Genomic DNA, 21686 nt, shown 5'->3' on the forward strand with positions numbered 1-21686 from the left:
TTTCCCAATGATTTTACTGAATGAAAGGCATGTGTTAAAATGGGTAGACTTCACATAGGCAATTTCTAAATACCCAAGATTACTCAGCATAGGTAATACACAAAATTGTTTCATGCATTAAACTATAGACTCTGACTACAAAAACAAAGTATACACATTGTACATATAGCCAAAGGACATAATTTATGTCTTGGATATAATACTTTACCTTGCCTAATAATGAATGGGCATGTCTAGACTGAAGAAGGAAAGATTCATGCTTTCAAAGATAAATAAGTTCTAAGGATTCCTCCCCATTTATAATCTTCCAAGGAAAAACAGTACAATTCCGTCAGCGATGATAAAGACCGAGAACTAAAACACCAAGAAAAATCATCCTGGGTGAAGCATGAACTAGGCTGTTATGGTTGTTTTGATCCCAAACTTTCTAATCTGTCCACGACACATTTTTTCCAGAGGGCCTTCTAATTTACGGCTATGGCAGAGAGGAAAACTGGACCTCTTCCCAACAAGACTGCAGAACTGAGTCCATTATGTGCGGGTTTTACCCGAAAGGTGATGAAAGCTATAAAATGATAGGCCTTTCCCTCTTTCTCTGCTTTTCCCTTTTCTGCCTCACACTGCCTTTTCTCCTCCTCTGCTTTGCTAGAGCTTTTCCTGTGATCTCCTCTTCCCCTCCTCCTCTTCTCCTCCTCCCCCACTGCCCCTCCTTATTTTGTTTGTCCTGGAATTCAAGTTCTCTTGACTCAGACTATGTGTGGGCTGGATTCAGGTAAAATATTCTTTTCTTGGAGATTCCATGACATCAGACACTCCTGGTTGCCTCTTCCCTTCCTGCTGTCTCTATCTTTCTGTGGGCATTTTATTTCTCTAAATGTTGAGAAATAATGTTCTCAGAGCTGGCTTCTCTTCTTTTCAGTCTAGTATCTCTCTCCCCAGAAGAGCTCATCCTTCTCATGGTTTTAAATACCACCTGTATACTGATGATTCCCAATTTTGTGTCTCAAGCTTAGATCTTTCCTTTGAGCTCCACACTTGTGTACATCCAATTGTTGATCCAAAAGTTGATCTTTCTATGCTGTTTCTTCATAAGCATCTCTCTCAAACTTATCATGACCCAAAAGCATTCTTATCCAGTTGTCATTATTTCAGTAAATATATAACCAAGGCTCAAATCAGAAACAAAAAGCCTGACTCCACTGCATACCCAATTCATCTGTAAGCCCTATTGATTCTACTTTTTTAATCCTTATTTTGTTATGACTTATTCACACTGTTGAATGTAACTGTTGATTATACTTTTGACCAATAGCTCTATTTTGTCCACTTTCTCCATTTCCTCTGCCCTGTCTTAATCCAAGCTACCAGTACCTCATTTGCAAAATAAGATGTTTGCAAAAACTTCCAAAGGATTCCACTTCCACTGTTACCATCAAGTCTTCACAAAGCACCCAGATTTTTCTTAAAGCAAATCAGATCATGACACCCTCCATGTCCCTCCACTGCACTTAGAATAAAACCCAAACCCTTTTCCATAGCCACATGACTGGGGCCCTGATGTCATCTGGGGTATTCCACCCACTGTCGCCACGTGGATGGATTCCTTTCAGGTCTTAGACCACCAGGCTCTTTCCCACTTCAGCTTCTTTGCCAATGCTGCACCCAGAACATCCAGCCCCATTTCTTCATGTCACTGGCTCCTTCTCTCTCTTCAAATTTTGGTCTCAATGTTATGTCCTTGGATAGGGTTGATTCTCTTGTTGTGTTTGTTCGTTTGCCCATTTTGCATCTGTTTACCCTTACCAGACTGTAAATTCTGTGAGAATAGGGACCCATGTGGCATCATAACCTGCCAGAGTGTCTGACACAAAGGAAGCATTTGGTAAATATTTCTTAAAGACATGAAGGAATGCCTTTCCTTTACCCACATAGAACTTAGCTCAAGAAAGTTACGGGAAAAAAAAAAGATCCAATGAAATATTTAATGATGATCAGTGAAAGTAAAAAAGAAGATTCAATGAAATATTTAATGATTATCAGTGAAACGTCAAAAAAGAAAAAAGGGGGAAAAAAAGAAAAGAAACAACTGAGTAAAGACTATACATGGTGTCAGGTGTCAAAAAGCCACAGAGTATATGATTCCTTTTATATGAAATGTCCAGAACAGACAAATGCATAGAGACAGAAAGTAGATTAGTGGCTGCCAGGGTCTGGGGGCAGCAGGGGGATGGTGAGCGACAGCTACTGGGTACGGGGCTTTCTTTCGGGGTGATGGAAATACTCCGTCAGTGGTGATGACCATCCAACTCTGTGAATACAGTTGACCCGTGAACAACACAGGTTTGAATTGTGCAGGTCCACCTATACGTGGATATTATTCAATAGTAAACACTACAGTACTACGCGGGGTCCGTGGTCAGTTGACTATGGATACAGAGGAAGCAGGTGTACGGAGGGTCGACTGTACCCTAAAGACCACTGATTATACAGTTCAAAAGATATATTCTTTCTTTTAAAACAACTTTTTTCTAATTTTTACCCTTTGGCCACGCTGAGCAGCACGCAGAATCTTAGTTCCCTGACCAGGGATCGAACCCGCACCCCCTGAGGTGGAAGCGTGGAGTTTTAACCACTGGACCGCCAGGGAAGTCCCAAAAGACATTTTTTAAAAAGAATTAATGATAAGTGAGTTACATCTCAATACAGCTTTTTTTTTTTTTTAAAAAAAAGACTATACAGGATGAACTACAATCAAATGCTACAATCCATTCACTAGAGTGTGAGCCCTTTTGAGCCAGAATCATTGTACTGATCTTTTTATCCCCAGATCCTAGCACAGTGCTGACTGGTGGACAGACTGAATGGATGAATGATGACCTTGACATCAGGGACTGTCATCTGGATGCAAATACTCCAGCAATTAGATCTAACTAGGCTTTGGTCAGATCTGATGACAGCAAAGAATGAGCCCTCATGAGAAAATGATTCCACATTACACAGACATGACACTTTGTAATTCGCAAAAGGCTATTATATCTGTTACCATATTTGAATATCACACACAAAAGTAAAAGTCCTGTGAGGTGGGCAGGCTGCTATATCATCACTTGTATTTTCCAGAAGAACAAAGGGAGCCTCAAAGAAGTTAGAGACTTGCCCTAGGACACCTGGCTACACGTGGCATCGTGGAGTCAAAGAACGGGTGGCAAATGCCCAGTGCGGGCCCCTTTTGCAAACCACTGCCCTTCTGGGCAAGCTGAGATCAACTCTGCCACCAATATTCACAAAAATAACCAGAAAGGCATCATTCAGGTGCTCAACTCCATCCTTGGCTCCATCACTAAAGTAGATTTGACCTTAAATCACGTAGCCACTTTCTTCCCCCATGCAATCATCCACAAAATTGGTGTGATAAGACTTCCTCTGCTTTCTTTACTGGATGCCATGAAGATTTAGAGCAGTCTTGCAGAAAGAAAAGAGATATGCAGGACCCTCTGCAGCATCTGCACTGGCTGTGCTTCAGCTACCCTGCCCCGCAGACCTTCATCCCCAAGGACAGCCAGCTCCCTCCTCTCCCCGTCAGAACCCCAGCCAACAAATGGGGGGGGGGGGCAAAACGTTTTCACAGCAGATATTCACAGGATTGGGTTTACCCCATTTCATGTGTGAAAAAGCTGAGTCCCCCAAACGTTAAGTTAGGCCCGCCCAGAATCAGAAAGTGATCAAAGAGTATAGCTGGTTCTCAAAGTCAGCTCTTCTCGCTTAAACCCAGAGTGCTTTCCAAAGCCCATCCTGCTCCTCAAACACCTTACACCCACACAGGACCGCTCCTGCTTCTATTGAACGTCCCTCGACCACTTCCATACCCATGATCTCCGCAAATGCTGCCTCTCCTCCCACAAAGAGGGCACCCAGTGGATGCAGGCTGCCAACCGTACCAGCACCTTCTGACAAGTTCAGCTGGCACTGCCCATCTGTGCGACCCCTGACCCTCCCTATGCCCCCACTGCCTTGATCTCTCCAGTCCTCAGCTCCTTACGGCCCCAGGCCTGAGGTGCACGAAGGCCCTGGAGTGGGACACACGTCCTGCGATTTTCTCTGAGCTCTAAGAACATCCCTTCCTTCCTGGGGTTCCTTTCCCCTCCTTCTTTGTGTGGGAGAACTTCACGTTGGCATGCAATATTTCCGCCTGAAGACTCGGGGGTAAGACCAGATGGGAGCAGGCCCGCCAGGATACAGAGTCCCCAGGTGCACGTGACAGCGGAATCGCACTGTGACGGGTACATCCTGGAGCATCAGCAGACGCTGCCCTCACGGGCCAGGCCCTGCCTCTAGGTTACGAATGGGACAGTGCTACAAAGTCTTCTTGACTTACTCCGGCCGTACCCCTTGGCCAGAGCCCAGAGCGTACTTCCTTCACAGGGAGTTTGGTGCTTCAGGAGTAGCTTCCATGGATGACACCAGTGCAATTCGGTGCTTGCTCAGTGAACAGATAAGTGAATGAATAAATGACCTGTACTTAGGAAGAGCGACACTGATACTGCTAATCTAAAAGAGAAGCTAATAAAAGGCACTTACATTTGACTGTGTAATAAACTATACATTACGTGCACAGGTAGAAATGCCTCCCTAATTACCCAGCCAATATTAAGACTGGCTTAAATTTCCCAAGGACATTTTAACTGAGGCAGGAAGGAAGGGAAGATGGGAGGGGCATATCTCCTTGTATTCTGTACTACAGGTGCCGATAACCAAGGACTGAAAATTCACTGCAAAACAACCTAAAGGCGGCTTCCCTGGTGGCGCAGTGGTTAAGAATCCGCCTGCCAATGCCGGGGACATGGGTTCGAGCCCTGGTCCGGGAAGATCCCACATGCCGTGGAGCAACTAAGCCCGTGCACCACAGCTACTGAGCCTGCGCTCTAGAGCCCGCGAGCCACAACTACTGAAGCCCTCATGCCACAACTACTGAAGCCTGTGCACCTAGAGCCCATGCTCCACAACAAGCCACCTCCATGAGAATCCCGCGCACCGCAACGAAGAGTAGCCCCCGCTCGCCGAAACTAGAGAAAGCCTGCGTGCAGCAACGAAGACCCAACGCAGCCAAAAATAAATAAATAAATTTATATTAAAAAAAAAAAACCCTAAAAAATCCATAGTTCCAATGAGGTGATGATGAGTTAGTTGCCTGTGAATACTAATGCACGTTCATTTATATAGTTAGAGAGGATAATGAGCAGAAGAGGGGACGATCGTAACTCCACTGCATTACATTTACTTACAGGTCAGCAAGTGTTCTCACGGCTGTAATTCTATCCATCAAATAAATGCTCCCCGTAATAATTCCAAGACCGTGGCGGGGTAGGCAGCCTTATTTCCATTTGAGATATCCCATTACATCATCTTTGTCGGCAATAGTCAAAAGACTTGCCCAAGGTCGCACAGCTACTAAGGGAAAAAGCCGAGACTGAGAGCTTCATTTTCTGAGTCTCAGCCTAGTGTACGCAGTCCCACACCATCTCCCCAGAACGAGCCAAGTACTACTATTTATTTATTCATCCAAGAAGTACTTATCCATTCATCCCATAAACATTAAGTAAGTATGGCCAAGCACTGTGCTAAGTTGCTGGGCCTTCAAAGACAAAGAAATAATCCAATACAAAATGGGCAAAGGTATTGTTAGATTCTGTTTGCTAGTATTTTGTTGGTTACCAGAGTGGGGCAGTGGGAGGCAAGGGGTGAAGGTGGTCCAAAGGTATGAACTTCCAGTTATAAGACAAATAAGTGCCAAGCATGTGATGTACAGCATGGGGACTACAGTTAAGAGTACTACATTGTGTATTTGAAAGTTGTTAAGAGAGTGGATCCCAGAAGTTCTCATCACAAGAAAAACACTTTAACTGTGTTGTGAGGAGTATTCGCTAAACTTCTTGTGGTATATATATATATCAAATCATGATGTTGCACATCTTGAAATAATAGTGTTATATGTCAATTATATCTCAATAAAACTGGGAGAAAAAAGACATAGAAAACCTTAATCTACTTCTACAGATTGTAATTAGCAGCAAACAACCAACTATATATGCAAGGGGGATAGACAGATATATATGATAGCCATAAAGAAGCATATTATTTAGTAGTACATACTCATAAACGTATTTTAAAATGCCTCCTGGACACTATAAAACTCTTAGAGGAAAACATAGGAAGAACACTCTTTGACATAAATCACAGCAAGATCTTTTTTGACCCACCTCCTAGAATAATGGAAATAAAAACAAAAATAAACAAATGGGACCTAATGAAACTTAAAAGTTTTTGCACAGCAAAGGATACTATCAACAAGACAAAAGACAACCCTCAGAATGGGAGAAAATATTTGCAAATGAATCAACGGACAAAGGATTAATCTCCAAAATATATAAACAGCTCATGCAACTCAATATTAAAAAAACAAACCCAATCAAAAAATGGGCAGAAGACCTAAATAGACATTTCTCCAAAGAAGACATGCAGATGGCTAGGAGGCACATGAAAAGCTGCTCAACATCACTAATCACTAGAGAAATGTAAATCAAAACTACAATGAGGCATCACCTCACACAGATTAGAATGGGCATCATCAGAAAATCTACAAACAACAAATGCTGGAGAGGGTGTGGAGAAAAGGGAACCTTCTTGCACTGTTGGTGAGAATGTAAATTGATACAGCCACTATGGAGAACAGTATGGAGGCTCCTTAAAAAACTAAAAATAGAATTACCAAATGACCCAGCAATCCCACTACTGGGCATACACCCAGAGAAAACCATAATTCAAAAAGACACATGCACCCCAATGTTCACTGCAGCACTATTTACAACAGCCAGGTCATGGAAGCAACCTAAATACCCATCGACAGACGAACGGATAAAGAAGACGTGGTACATACGTACAATGGAATATTACTCAGCCATAGAAGTGAACGAAATTGGGTCATTTGTAGAGATGTGGATGGACCTAGAGACTGTCATACAGAGTGAAATAAGTCAGAAAGAGAGGAACAAATATCGCATATTAACGCATACATGTGGAATCTAGAAAAATGGTACAGACGAACCAGTTTGCAAGGCAGAAATAAAGACACAGATGTAGAGAACAAATGTATGGACACCAAGGGGGGAAAGTGGTGGGGTGGGGGGGCGGGGGTGGGATGAACTGGGAGATTGGGATTGACATATATACACTGATATGTATAAAATGGATAACTAATAAGAACCTGCTGTATAAAAAAAATAAGATTCAAAAAAAAAATGCCTCTTGCTCATAATTGTTGCCATTTCAAAACATAATGTGGATACAGATTTAAGAGCTAAAGAGTGAGGTATGATTCGAATTAACACATTCCAGGCTTGGCAACTTCAGCATTTACTGTTCATTAAAACTGCATTTTCGGGCTTCCCTGGTGGCACAGTGGTTAAGAGTCCGCCTGCCAGTGCGGGTTCGAGCCCTGGTCGGGGAGGTTCCCACGTGCCGCGGAGCAGCTGGGCCCGTGCACCGCAGCTACTGAGCCTGCGCTCTGGAGCCCGCAAGCCACAACTACTGAAGCCCGCACATGTGGAGCCTGTGCTCCGCAACAAGAGAGGCCACTGCAGTGGGAAGCCCACGCACTGTGGCGAAGAGTGGCCCCCACTCACCGCAATTAGAGGGGGCCCGCGCACAGCAGCAGGCACCCAATGCAGCCAAAAATAAATAAATAAAATAAATAAATTTATTAAAAAGAAACTGTATTTTCATTATCCTAGTTTTTTTTTTTTTTTTAATTTTATTTAATTTTATTTATTTATTTTTGTACCTGTTGGGTCTTCGTTTCTGTGCGAGGGCTTTCTCTAGTTGCGGCAAGCGGGGGCGACTCTTCATCGCGGTGTGCGGGCCTTACACTATCGCGGCCTCTCTTGTTGCGGAGCACAGGCTCCAGACGCGCAGGCTCAGTAATTGTGGCTCACGGGCCCAGCTGCTCTGTGGCATGTGGGATCTTCCCAGACCAGGGCTCGAACCCGTGTCCCATGCATTAGCAGGCAGATTCTCAACCACTGCGCCAGCAGGGAAGCCCATTATCCTAGTTTTAATTAAAGTATTATGTAGAGTTGGTGAGATGCAATTATGTGCAACTGACTTAAGATGTATAATAGGCTAATATTTGTAAAGAAATTCATTATTGTCACTAGATCTGCTCATGTAAAATGAAGTGGTATTTTATTTTCAAATGAAAAATTGGTACATAGAATATTAAACTCTTGTCATTAAAGTTAAACACTACATTGCCAACTCAAATGGAACCAAGTAATTGTAAGATGCCCTTGCCCATTCCTCAGGCTGTTCCCTTTGCACGGGAATGGTCCTCTGGCTGCGATGTACCCTGAATGCCAAAGCAGCAGGTGCAGGGTCAGCTGCCTGCACATGCCCAGTGACCTTCATTACGTCCATCTGCATTGCATCATGATGCAGGCCTCACACTTAAATACCCGGCTGCTGCCAGGTGTAGCCCATAACCTGGTCTCCTAGTGTTTATAAGGTAACCCTTCATACAACAGTGTCACAATGACTAACAACCTGAAAGAAAATGTGAAATTCTCACAACGACCTTAGCCCTCCTCTCACTATGCACGGTGAGGTTCCAGGATAAAGCACAATGAGCTGGAGCCTTGGTCAGCATTCTGTACACCATTCAACAAAGAGATGCAGTGCTTCCAACCTTTTACCTGCTTCTATGGACATTAATACTAGTCTCCAGGATAATACCAGCTCAGAGGATGGGACTCCTCCTGGTGTGGTTAGAACGACCACAACAAAAAGAACTTTCTAGGCTTTAGAAATCAGCACTTGGAAAAGCCCATGGAGCATGTATATAGGAGCTAAGGCAGAGGTGCTGCGCCCCAGGGCTCCAGCACGTTCTCTTCCCCTGGGTCCCTCCTTCCCAGCTGGCTCTAACTCCCGGAAGACGCCTACAGGCACAGCCATGAACTCAGCCACATCTATACAGGGCTTTTTTGAAGCAAGCATCAGGACATGATCGCTACATGCAATGTCAGGCGGGTGACATGTAGCATGTACTGTCTTCACATCCTTGAACATTAGGTGGTAAATTACTTCTCACTCTATTATCTCTTGTTAAATCTCCTGACAACTCCAGGAGGAAGAGACCGTTCTCCCGCTCCTAAAGGAAGCAGAGGCGCCGTGAGGTTACGTGACCTGCCCCCAGGATAGAGAGATGCCCTGGGTGGGCGTCTTAGTCCATTCAGGCCACTACAACAAAATACCATAGATTAAGTCATTCATAAGCAAAAACATTATTTCTCACAGTTCCAGAGGCTGGGAAGTCCAAGATCAAGGGGCTGGTGAGAACCCACTTCCCAGTTCACAGACAGCCGCCTTCTCGCTGTGTCCTCATGTGGTGGAAGGGGCGAGGAGCTCTCTGGGGTCTCTTTTATAGGGCACTCATCGCAGTATGGGGCTCCACCGTCATGACCTAGGCGCCTCCCCAGGGACCCACATCCTAACACCATCACAGTGAGGATCGGGTTTCAACATAGGAATCTGAGGGGACACAGACGCTCCGTCTACAGCGGTGGGATTCCAAGCTGCAGATGTTGGAGCCAAACGCCCAGAGAAGCAGTCCAAGGAGGTCTTCGCTGTGCTGGTCTACCCAGAGCAAGCCCCTTCCGTGCCACCAGCAGGCACTGTCTAACCATGTCTCCTCTTCCTCCTTCCAAACCCCAGCTCCTCTGCAGCCCAGGTGGCCCAGCTACCGCGCTGCTTATTCCCGATGTGTCCGCTTCCTCCGCCCACTGACTGAGGAAGGAGGCTCCTGGCTTTCCATCTCCCCCCGCTCCTTCTCCTGCCGCCATCCTGCACGGCTCAGCATCCACGTCTCCGTCCACTCTCACACTGTGGCCTCAGTCCTCCACTGACATTTCCTCCACACCGTCTCAGCCCCGTTCTCACGGTCACCCCCTAAACCTTGCCAGCCCCTACAGAAATTCCATTCTGAAGTCTAGCCCTCAAATGCCCCGTCTCAGCCCAGTTTTTCTGGGAAACAGAGCCCTTCCTGATGTGTGTGTCATCACAGGTAAGCAGGAAGGAGGGGCAGGAGGAGAGAGCACAGACCAAGGAGGGCTTGATCCCACTGACTCCAGCTGTGTAGCTGTGCTTGACCCTCAGGAGGACTTCCAAGAAGCTGCATGAAGCTGTGTCCCTCAAGAGTCCAGCTGGGAGAGGTCCATCTGCTGGTCCGCACCCCTCACCTGCATGCACCCATGCTGACTCACTAAGGGCCAAAGTCTACCCCCAGGAATTTAACTTGGCCACCCTCCTGGACGGCATCACCTGATCCTTCCAATGGAAGAGACTGGCTAGAGCAGTCATGGTGGGGATCGGAGGATCTGAGGGGCCCAGAGCACCCACTTCCTCTCAGTGCCCCACTCAGGTATTCTTCCACTTCACAGGCTGCAGTCTCCTGCCTCTGCCGAACTGGACCGCCCATCACACCTCCTCCCTTACGCGACTCCCAGACAACCAAGAGCCACCTCCCATTTGCAAACCCTCCACGTGCTTGTTTCTTGGTCCCACGTGACAGGCTACACCTCATCCTTCATTGTACAGCTGCCTTCTCTACAACTTTACTGCGACAATCCATGACCACAAACCGCAAAGGTGCCACTGTACTCAAATGGTCCCCTAAGTCTAGCGTGTTGCTCAATTTGCTTTCGACTCTCCAGATAATTACTGAATACCTTCACCTCTCTTCTTGTGTCACACTTCACTCTAAACTTATAACCTCGTCCCAATATTCACAGAGGAAATAAAAATCCACAAGAAAACCCTCAGTTTTCCACAAGCATGTCTGCCAGACAACATGCGTCCAAACCCATATCAGGCCCCGTTCTGTAGTGGAAGCTGCCCTTGACTCTATCAAAGGCTGTCCCTTGATGGGCTGTCATACAGAGTGATGAAGCCCGTGGACCACACCACACCGGGGCCCTCGTGCACGTGCTGGTGATGTGGGTGCCCATGCCACCCAGCCTCTACCTTCTCCGGGGCTGTGCCCCTCACTCACACTCTACTGCGTCCTCACACTCTCCTTCTCTAGGAGAGAATTTCCATTAGCACAGGAATATTCTCTGCTATTTCCCACGTTAAGGAAAAAACCCAACCCCCTGACCTCACGGATCCTAACCATTTCTCTGCAGCCATTCTCAATAAAAATTCCCAAAGAGTTCTCATCTTGCTGTCTTTACTTTCTTCTCTGTTATTTATATGTATTAAAATTGCAATTACCAAACATTTCCTAACTAGAGAAAAATAATAAAATGAAGACCAACAATTCCTAACTAGAGAAAAATAATAAAATGAAGACCAACATTTCTAACATTCTATTTCCTCCTAGGTTCAATATTCTTTTTCCTCAAGCCCATTCTTAGTAGATCTTCCAGCAAGTTCTCAGAAATGTAAATTCTCAGCCTGAAAATGTCTTACTTTCTCCCTTACTTTTGGATATTAGTTTGGCTGGATATGAAATTCTGTGATGACAGTTATATCCTCAGGTACTATCATCTTCCCTATTATTGCTGTCAACTGTCATCTAATTGCTGTTCCATTGAGGAAATCTGAATTACATGTATTGTTGCTTTTAAGGTTTCTTCTTTGTCTTTGAGGTTCTACAGTTACACTATAATAAGCCTAGATTTGGATTTAGTTTTATTTACCCTATTTGCAGCTTTTTCTGCTTCTTGACTCTGAGGATTCCTCATGTTAGGAAATATTGTAACAATTATCCCTTTGAACATTATCTAGCCCCTATTCTCTCCATTCTTTCTTTCTGGGACCCGTCTTAGGTTTCTACTGATTATCCTCTGTATCTCTTTGCCTGTCTTCTGTACTCTCCATCTTTTTATCTCTGTGCCTGACTCTGAGTATTTTCCTCAGACCTACCAGAACAATATTTCTCACTTTAGCTGCAATACTGTCTGCTCTTTCACCCATTCAATTGGTTTTATAAATAAATGATTGTAGTTTTCACTTCAAGAAGTTTAGTTTTTCCCTATTTGGTTCTTTTTAAAATCAGCACATTAAATGATGTTCGACATCATTAGCCATTAGGGAAATGCAAATTAAAAACACAATGAGTTGTACTTAAATATCCATCGAGATGGCTAAAATAAAAAAATAGTGACAACATTGAATGCTAGTGAGGAAGCAAAGAAACTGGATCATTTGTACATCATTGGTGGGATTATAAATAGGTACAATAACTCTGGAAACAATTTGGCATTTTCTTAAAAAAACTAAACATGCAAATACCATATAACCAGCCACCGAACTCCTGGGCATTTATCCCAGAGAAATGAAGACATGTTCACACAAAACATGTACAAGAATATTTACAGCAGCTGTATTCATAAGGGTGAAAAACTGTACACAGCCCAAATGTCCTTCACCTGGTGAAGGGTTACACAAGCTGTGGTATGTCCACACCATGGAAAACTACACAATAAAAAGGAACCCAGCACTCACACATGCAGTAACCTGAACTAAACAGAGAATTATGCCGAGTGAAAAACGCCAATCCTAAAAGGTTACAGACTGCACAATTCCATTTATAGAACATTCTCTAAATGATAAAATTATAGAAATGGAGAACAGATTCATGACTGCCAGGATTTAGGGTGGGGACAAAGGCTGGCGGAAAGTAGCTATTGGTATAAACAGGCAACGTGAGGGGTCCTGTGGTGATGGGACTGTTCTGTGTTTTGAGTGTATCAACATCAATATCCTGGCTGTGATGCTGTACCACAGCTCTACGGGGTCTCACCTGGCTGTGATGCTCTACTACGGCTCTACGGGGTCTCACCTGGCTGTGATGCTCTACTACGGCTCTACGGGGTCTCACCTGGCTGTGATGCTGTACTACGGCTCTACGGGGTCTCACCTGGCTGTGATGCTCTACTACGGCTCTACGGGGTCTCACCTGGCTGTGATGCTCTACTACGGCTCTACGGGGTCTCACCTGGCTGTGATGCTCTACTACGGCTCTACAGGGTCTCACCTGGCTGTGATGCTCTACTACGGCTCTACGGGGTCTCACCTGGCTGTGATGCTCTACTACGGCTCTACGGGGTCTCACCTGGCTGTGATGCTCTACTACGGCTCTACGGGGTCTCACCTGGCTGTGATGCTCTACTACGGCTCTACAGGGTCTCACCTGGCTGTGATGCTCTACTACGGCTCTACGGGGTCTCACCTGGCTGTGATGCTCTACTACGGCTCTACGGGGTCTCACCTGGCTGTGATGCTCTACTACGGCTCTACGGGGTCTCACCTGGCTGTGATGCTGTACTACGGCTCTACGGGGTCTCACCTGGCTGTGATGCTGTACTACGGCTCTACGGGGTCTCACCTGGCTGTGATGCTCTACTACGGCTCTACGGGGTCTCACCTGGCTGTGATGCTCTACTACAGCTCTACGACGCCTCACCTGGCTGTGATGCTCTAGTACGGCTCTACGGGGTCTCACCTGGCTGTGATGCTCTACTACAGCTCTACGAGGTCTCACCCGGCTGTAAGGCTCTACTACAGCTCTACGGGGTCTCACCCGGCTGTGATGCTCTACTACAGCTCTACGGGGTCTCACCTGGCTGTGATACTGTACTACAGCTCTACGGGGTCTCACCTGGCTGTGATGCTCTACTACAGCTCTACGGGGTCTCACCTGGCTGTGATGCTGTACTACAGCTCTACGGGGTCTCACCTGGCTGTGATGCTCTACTACAGCTCTACGGGGTCTCACCTGGCTGTGATGCTCTACTACGGCTCTACGAGGTCTCACCCGGCTGTGATGCTCTACTACGGCTCTACGACGCCTCACCTGGCTGTGATGCTCTACTACAGCTCTACGGGGTCTCACCTGGCTGTGACGCTGTACTACGGCTCTACGGGGTCTCACCCGGCTGTGATGCTGTACTACGGCTCTACAGGACCTCACCAGGTAGGGGAACTGTTTAAAGGGCATATGGGATCTCCCTGTATTACTTCTTAACAACTGTATGTGAATCTACAATTAGCTCAAAATGCTAAGTTTAATTTAAAATGAGGATAAAACAAATACTGTATGATTTTACTTATATGAGGGACCCACTGGAGTCGAATTCAGAGAGACAGAAAGTAGAAGGGTGGGTGCCAAGAGCGGGGGGAGGGGGGAGTGGAGAGTTATCCTTTAATGGGGACAGAGCTGCAGTTTCACAAGATGAAAGAGTTCCAAAGATTGGTGGTGGTGATGGCCGCGCAACAATGTGAATATATTTAATGCCACTGAATTTACAGTGAAAAATAGTTAAGATGGTAAATTTCATGTTATATATATTTTAGCACAACTTCGAAAAATTTTCCAAAGAATAAAACCACAACTCTTCCAAAGACGTCCCACTGTATGTGGAATAAAACTCAGATTTCTTTCCAGATTCTGGCACCTCCAGGATCCCATTTCCTTTCTGGGCCCCTTCTCTTTCCACTCTCTTTGCCCGCTGTTCACGAGGCCCTAAGCACCAGACAACAGTTTAGCAAGTACAACAGGCTTTGTATTTGCCTTTGCATGTATGTGGCCCCAGTGCTCAGAATATTCTTCCTCTAGATGTGTGCACGGCTGCATCTTTCAGACATGAGCCCGAGAGAGCAGTGCAGCACAGAGGCAAAGTGTGGGCTCAAGAATCAAAGGCTCTAACACTAACCAGCTGCTGGCCTCTCTCTGTCATTGTTCCTTTCAGCAAAGTGACGATAATAACAGTACAACCCATGGGGCTGCTGTGAGGATTCAATGAATCATTATAGAGAAAACACTTAAAACAGTGCCTGGTACTCAAAAAATATTTAATAACAATCATTATTAATACCACCTCGAGAATATCACAGAAATTATGTCGAATGAAAGAAGGCAGAAACAAAAGAGTTCATATGCCATGATTCTATTTATAAGCAATTCTAGCATAAGCAAACTAACCTACGGTAATAGAATGAGATTAGCAGGTGGGGCGGGGCAGGGACCAGGGGTAAGAACTGCCCTAGGAAACTTGCTTAGGATGGTGATTACATCCGCGTACACATTTGTTAAAATTCATCAACCTGTGTGTTTAAAATCTGTACATTGTGTTGTATGTAAATGACAACTCAATAAAGTGTCACCTTAAAATGTCACCTGCATAGAGAGGCGTCCTTGACCACTCGAGGCAGGGTGTCCACCTCCCTCCCCTCCCGCTCAGTTCTCTCCTGTCCCGCCCTCCATTCCCCTCATAGATTTCATCACCCCCAAAAGAGCCCTGGTTATTAAGCTGTTTCCACACTGGGCCGTAACTCAGTGAAGGCAGAAGCTTCGATGTCCTCAGGCCCCGTCCTGTCCCGAGCAGCTACCACAGTGCCTGGCACAAAACAAGTGCTCAGTAAGTACCTACTGAGTGCAGGAAGGAGGAAAGAGGGGGAGGGGGAGGCAGGCCTGGCCCTGAGCACCCTCCCATGAGCATCGCTGGTGTGAACACCAGAAAGGACCTCAGAGGTCTTTCATGTCACCTTCCTCATTTCTGACATGAGAAAATGGAGGCAAAGGAGAGTAAGTAAGTTTCCCAAGGTCAGAATTAATGGTGGAAGCAGGTCTGGAGCCCGTTATCTCCTAGTCTTTTTTACTTATACCAAATATGGCTCAATTCACACGTAAAGACCTACTCTATAAACATTCACAAAATGCCTACAAAACATAATATAAAAATTTTAAAAGCATATTATTTTGAAAACCCAGTTAACTATAAAAATATTATTACAACCAGATCTACTTCATTCAAGCATTAAGTGGTGACTTCCAATACAAGTGCTAATTTAAACAAATCTTTCTTGCAGCAATTGAAATGAAATGGTAGTAGGTTAATGGATGTTCAAGTATTTAAGCATGGACAATCATGAGTCAGACCGTTTCTAAGTCACCTGGGATGCTGTTTGCTGCCCATACGTCACAATTCAGATCGCTCCTGGCAAGTCACCTCACAAAGCTGACTGGAGGTTTGAAATATTTAATCTATAAACCACGCATTCCTAGGAAAACACATGCCAGGACACTTGTGCTTACACATTCCTGTCAGGTAGGCTACAGGATGCAGTTTGAGCACAAGAGCCTGCAATTAGGCAGAAGAATGGAATTGCACAGGACAAGTTTCTGCGTCCTAATCTGATAACTGCCGACATAAATTACCTCCCGGAGGTCAGAGAAATACTGCACGACATCAACGTTCACATTTCATATTCTGAGAAATATAAGGAAACAAAGAACATATATCTAAACTGAAATAACACAGAACAATTTTATTATCAAATTAGACTATATTTGTAAGACAAGGCTATAATCATCTTTGATACCCAAAGACAGCAAACTAACTGTTCGGATTCAGTAAACCAGAAAAATAAACATGCACATTTTTCATCTTCTCAGATACATAAAACCTATAATTACCAATTCATAATTCTGAGTATAACTTATTCTCAATTCTTTCAAAATACTGTTTGCTTTCCCAAGATATATTTCTCCTTCATCAGCACCGTTTTCTCCTGAGGTTTGTTGTGCCATTTTTTTCCCTTTTTTGGTGAGGATGTTTACAGATATTACATGATTCTTCTTCACATTTCTTCATTCATTCATTCAGACTTTCCAATATTGCATTTCTGCTCTGCATAACACCAGGCCAGACAAGAGTTATAAAAACAAAGACGTTTTAGAGGGTCAATACCCAGGGGAGGTGAAAATCACTTGGCGGAGACAGGACCTACATGTACAGTACGGGATTCATGACTCTCACTAGCTAGTCTCAAGGTGAGATGTTGAGAGAAAGAGCTGCCGAGCCTGGCATGTGCAGGTCATGGGTATAGACCCTCAGCTTAACTGTTAAGCTCCTGGCCTGAGACTGTGCCTTTGTCCCACCTGCCCACCTTATTAGTTCCCTATGGAGTCTGCTACCTTCACCCGCTTTGCCATGTTACCTAACAAATTCAACTGTTCCAGGCATTAGGACCTGGATGTCCTTGGGAGGCCATGGAAGTGCCGCCCTGCTCCCTGCTCCTTGGGCCTCGGGAGCAGCCCTGGTTTCCATCCTGTCCTCTCCTTCTGGTGGTCTGGTTCTGTAGTTCTCTAAATACTCCAACATATTTTCTTTTTGCTTAGCCAGAGCCATCCTCTGTAACTTGCAGCCAAGGGCATCTTAAGTGAAATGATGGAACTCTTTGGGCTTCGCTAACTGGCTTATGTAGTCCATACACAGCTTTAAAGACCTATAAATATCAATACAGCAACAACCCCCAAGTTTAACCAAGATCTCTTTGCTAACCTTGAGTCTGATATATACAACTATCTAACGACTGGACCCCCTTGGCCGCCTACTAGCACATCACACTTAACATGTCCGACACGAATTTCAGACACCACCACCAACCCCCCACACACAGACACAACACTGTTTCACCCCAAATCATCTCCCCATTTCAGAAAATGGTAACTCCATCCTATCAGTTGCTGAGGTCAAAATTCTTAAGAGTTACCCATGGCTTCTCTCCTCTCATCCAATCCAATGGGAAATCCCATTGTTTCTACTTTCAAAATATATCAGCATCTGACACTTCTCACCACCCTGATCCAAGCCACCTGAATTACTGCAGAAACCCCTCACAGGCCTCCTGGCTTCTGATTCTGTCACCCTACAGCCTGTTCTTAACATAATTTTTTTTTTTTTTTAAATAAATTTATTTATTTATTTCTGGCTGTGTTGGGTCTTTGTTGCTGCACGCGGGCTTTCTCTAGTTGCGGAGAGCGGGGGCTACTCTTCGTTGTGGTGCACGGGCTTCTCACTGCGGTGGCTTCTCTTGTTGCGGAGCATGGGATCTAGACACGTGGGTTCCAGTAGTTGTGGCTCGTGGGCTCAGTAGTTGTGGCGCAAGGGCTTAGCTGCTCCGCGGCATGTGGGATCTTCCCGGACCAGGGATCGGACCCTGTGTCCCTTGCACTGGCAGGCGGATTCTTAACCACTGTGCCCCCAGGGAAGTCCCTGTTCTCAACATAATTCTTAATAGAAGAACCCTAAGTGAGATTGCATCACTCCTCTGCTCAGATCCTCAGAGCAAACGCCCAACTCCTCACTATGGCTAAGTAATCTGGTTCTGGAATCTGGCCCCACGGCCCTGATCACCTCATCTCCAGCCCTCTCCCTGGCTCCACACCAGCCCCACTGGCCTCCCTGCTGCTGCTCAAACGCCCCGGCACGGTCCTCCCTCAGAGCTTTCACACGTGCTCTTCTCACCAATACACCCCCATGCCTCACTCCCTGGATTCATTCAGGGCTCTGCTCATAGTTTAGTACCCGAGAGGCCTTCTCTGATTTCATGTCTAAAATGGCCACCACCCCATCCTGCACCCCTACTCTGTCACCCTGCTCTGTTTTCTCCTTACTACGTATCATGAGCTGGCATATCATACACTCATCAGGTTGCCATCTGTTTCCTTCCAGTTGGATGTAGGTTCCCTGAGGACAGGATCTTTCGTTTACTGCTGTCTATTCAGAGTACGCCCTGCACAAGGACTTGGTGAATGAATGAAAAAAAGTGCCCCAATTGCAGTCAGAACTGTGTTAGTTTTTCATTCAGCCTGTCTCATGTGAATGTGAAGCAGCTCAGGTACCACCAGCAGGTACCACTACTCTTCTGGAAATGATGATGAATTTCTGCTATTTTTCCTACACAGTCTATTCTTCGTTCAACAATATGTAGCTGAAGAACAAGGAGGCCGCCCCGGACAGGGTGCCAGATTCTGCACGTGGTCACCACCCCTGCATCTCCTGTTGCCATCCGCCCTGCGCTAAGGTACCTGATGATCGCTGTATCGAGATAATGTCTGTCTCCATCTCCCACTAGACCTCTGAATTTAATAAAGTCCATGCCTTAATTGGAAGGCCACATTTGCCTTCTCTTTGTCAAAAATTTCTGAAGATAGGGACCAACAGACCTAATACAGACAGGATAAACAATGCACACGCAGGGATGCTCACTGTTGACGAGGGTGTGGGTGTGTGTGTGGGTGTGTGTGTGTGTGTGTGTGTGTGTGTGTGTGTGTGTGTGGGTCTGTGGCTCATGGCAAACGCAGGTTAACCTACAGCATTTCAAATTGAAACCTGGTGTTCTAAAAAAGGAGAAAAAAAGTTGAAAGCAGTGTAAGGAGAAAGTAAATCAAAAGCACGAAGAAGGTTCAGCAAAATAAAGTGAAAAGAAGAATTAGCCTGATGCAGAAGAGAGCATGAGATTTAGAGCCAGAAAGGCCTGGGTTTGAGTCGCAGCTCTGCCATTTGTCAGCTGTGTGCCCTTGGGTGGGTCATTTAACATCTCCAATCTTCAGTTCTGATAGCTGATTATACCTGCCTCAGAAGGCAAATGTGAGGATTACAGAAGATATGTTTAAAGTAGTACTCAATAAATAATAGCTGCTGTTAAAATTATTGATAGACTATTCAACTAATTTTTCAAGCTGAGGAACATTAAACTTACTGTTTCCCTTGAAAATGAAAAAAAAAGCCTAAAGCTCACAGTTTTAAGGTCACGAGATAATATTAAAAAATACAAGGGCGGGGTGGCAAGATGAGGCTCTCCCTCCCCATGACAAAGGTACGTCTCTCCCCTGTGTTAGGGAGCTGACCTCAGACAACCAGGCTAAAAGGAGGAGGAGAGGCTTGACCTGTTTCGACAGGTGCGAAACACTTTGAGCCAGACGTTCCATTTTGAAATGATACCTGGTGGCACAGATCTAATAATGCCCTCTGAGTTCCGTCTGCCAACCGTCTGGGCAGAGGCAATGCATACGTGCCCTTCCATCTGATGTCCACGCTGAACTTTATGAGATGTGTAAAGTAATACATCTTTGAATGATGCATAAACTTGTGGAGAAAACCATGCAAGTGCTGATTTATGGTATCTTGCACGGCAGGTACTTAATACATATGGGGGTGATGACAAGGTGGAAAATAAGAAACTAAAGGGCCTTGAGAAAGTGTAAATACCCATCATCAGCCCCATCTCATCTCTTAAGAAAAAAGCTATACAGGCATATTATTCCCTGAGACGGGAGATTCATCAGTAGCTTCATGGTTGTAAGCAGACCAGTTGTTTGCTATGACACTAAGTTAAAGCCCTACTAGCATCTTTGCCGCATTAGCTCACCAGGAATTAAACAGTCTTTAGCAAGAACGTGCAGGTTAAAAAAAAAACAAGCTTATAAAATTAAGAGTTATTTCGTTCTGTATCCTTTTATACTTCTTGAGTAAATGTTGTTTCACGAACATAGCTAGACCATAGGTTAGCAAATGAATTACTCTGTAGTTGTTTGCTACTGAGTTAAAATAATCCTTCCACCATTGACATGTCAGAAGCTCCAGTGTTTGAGAGGAAGCCTAATTCAATCTACCCACCCCTCCTTGTACCAACTCTTCCCCAGCACTCACCCCACCTCTGCCCAGCCACACTGGGCTTGATCAACACTAGGACCTTCCAGAATATTTCACAAGACTCTCTCTCAGCTGCCTTTTTTTTCAGCCTAACAGTCTTCTAAGAGAATGAGAAATTGATCCTCGTCTTTGTTTCACCCCAACTCCAGAGGCATTTGTTATAGTTGGAATGAATATAAAGGTGGATACCTAAGCCACTTTTAATAAAATAAAGAAAAAGGATAGAAGTTATCCCATTTTCCAAGGTAATTTATATTTTTACTAGAATCTTAAAATATGGATTTTTACATATTTCAATATTTTTCCTGTTCCCAATAACCAAAACAGAAACATTTGCTAAATAAGCTTAAGAATTGTGTAGGCTCACGCAGAGCTCTGACGCCCAAGTGGAAGAGCGGGGACACTGGGCTTAGAGAAGGGGCTGCATGGACGCTCAGGCGGGGAGAAGGCACATCTGAAAATTGTTCAGCAAGTTGCCTTTACATATCCTTTTTGGGGGAAAAAAAAGCGCATTTTCTTCTCACAATTTTTTTTTGTCTGAGTGCAACCATCTGATGGCATAAATATTTGACGTTTAGCCCAAGCTTATAGCATTTCACAATTCTTTCAGAAATGTCCATCCTCAAAGCCTTTATATTTGGTATATTATCTTTAAATTACATTGCAAAATGCCCACTTATAAAATATATACCAAATGTTAATCACTTAAAGCTCCAAATTCAGAAACTGTTTGGCATTAGACAAACATCTTAAATGTGAAATAGGCAAGAACACCTTGAAATAATGCTTAACTAATCACAAAGCAACTATTCTGCAATAGATGGGTGAACCACTAATTAGTCAAAAGGAAATAAAACTGTCAATGGTAGGATAAAAGGATAAAGAGAAATAAGCAGTGATTACTGTTTTATCATCAGAGAAAGTAGCATCAAAACACGGCTCAGTGAAGAGGGAAAAAACCCCACAGCTCTATAAGTAAATACGAGCACTCATTAAATTAGTACTTGGAGCTAAACACAACTCAGGATGAAAATGACATCTCAAAAAGTGCATTCAAAAAAGGAAAAAAAAAATACCATAAAGAGTATGTAAAGGTGCTTTAGTTAGGGTATGCGGCATATTAAAGAATAATAT

The 21686-nt window shown here is 44.7% G+C and overlaps 1 protein-coding gene across 3 annotated transcripts in view; it reads right to left on the reverse strand.

Annotated features, from left to right (window-relative positions):
- SDK1 (sidekick cell adhesion molecule 1) overlaps positions 1-21686 on the reverse strand; it is a 539173-nt gene that overhangs the window by 501009 nt on the left and 16478 nt on the right. The gene's annotated exons all lie outside the window — the stretch shown is intronic.

This window comes from Eschrichtius robustus, chromosome 16 (genome assembly GCF_028021215.1).
Source record: "Eschrichtius robustus isolate mEscRob2 chromosome 16, mEscRob2.pri, whole genome shotgun sequence".
Lineage (NCBI taxonomy): Eukaryota > Metazoa > Chordata > Mammalia > Artiodactyla > Eschrichtiidae > Eschrichtius > Eschrichtius robustus.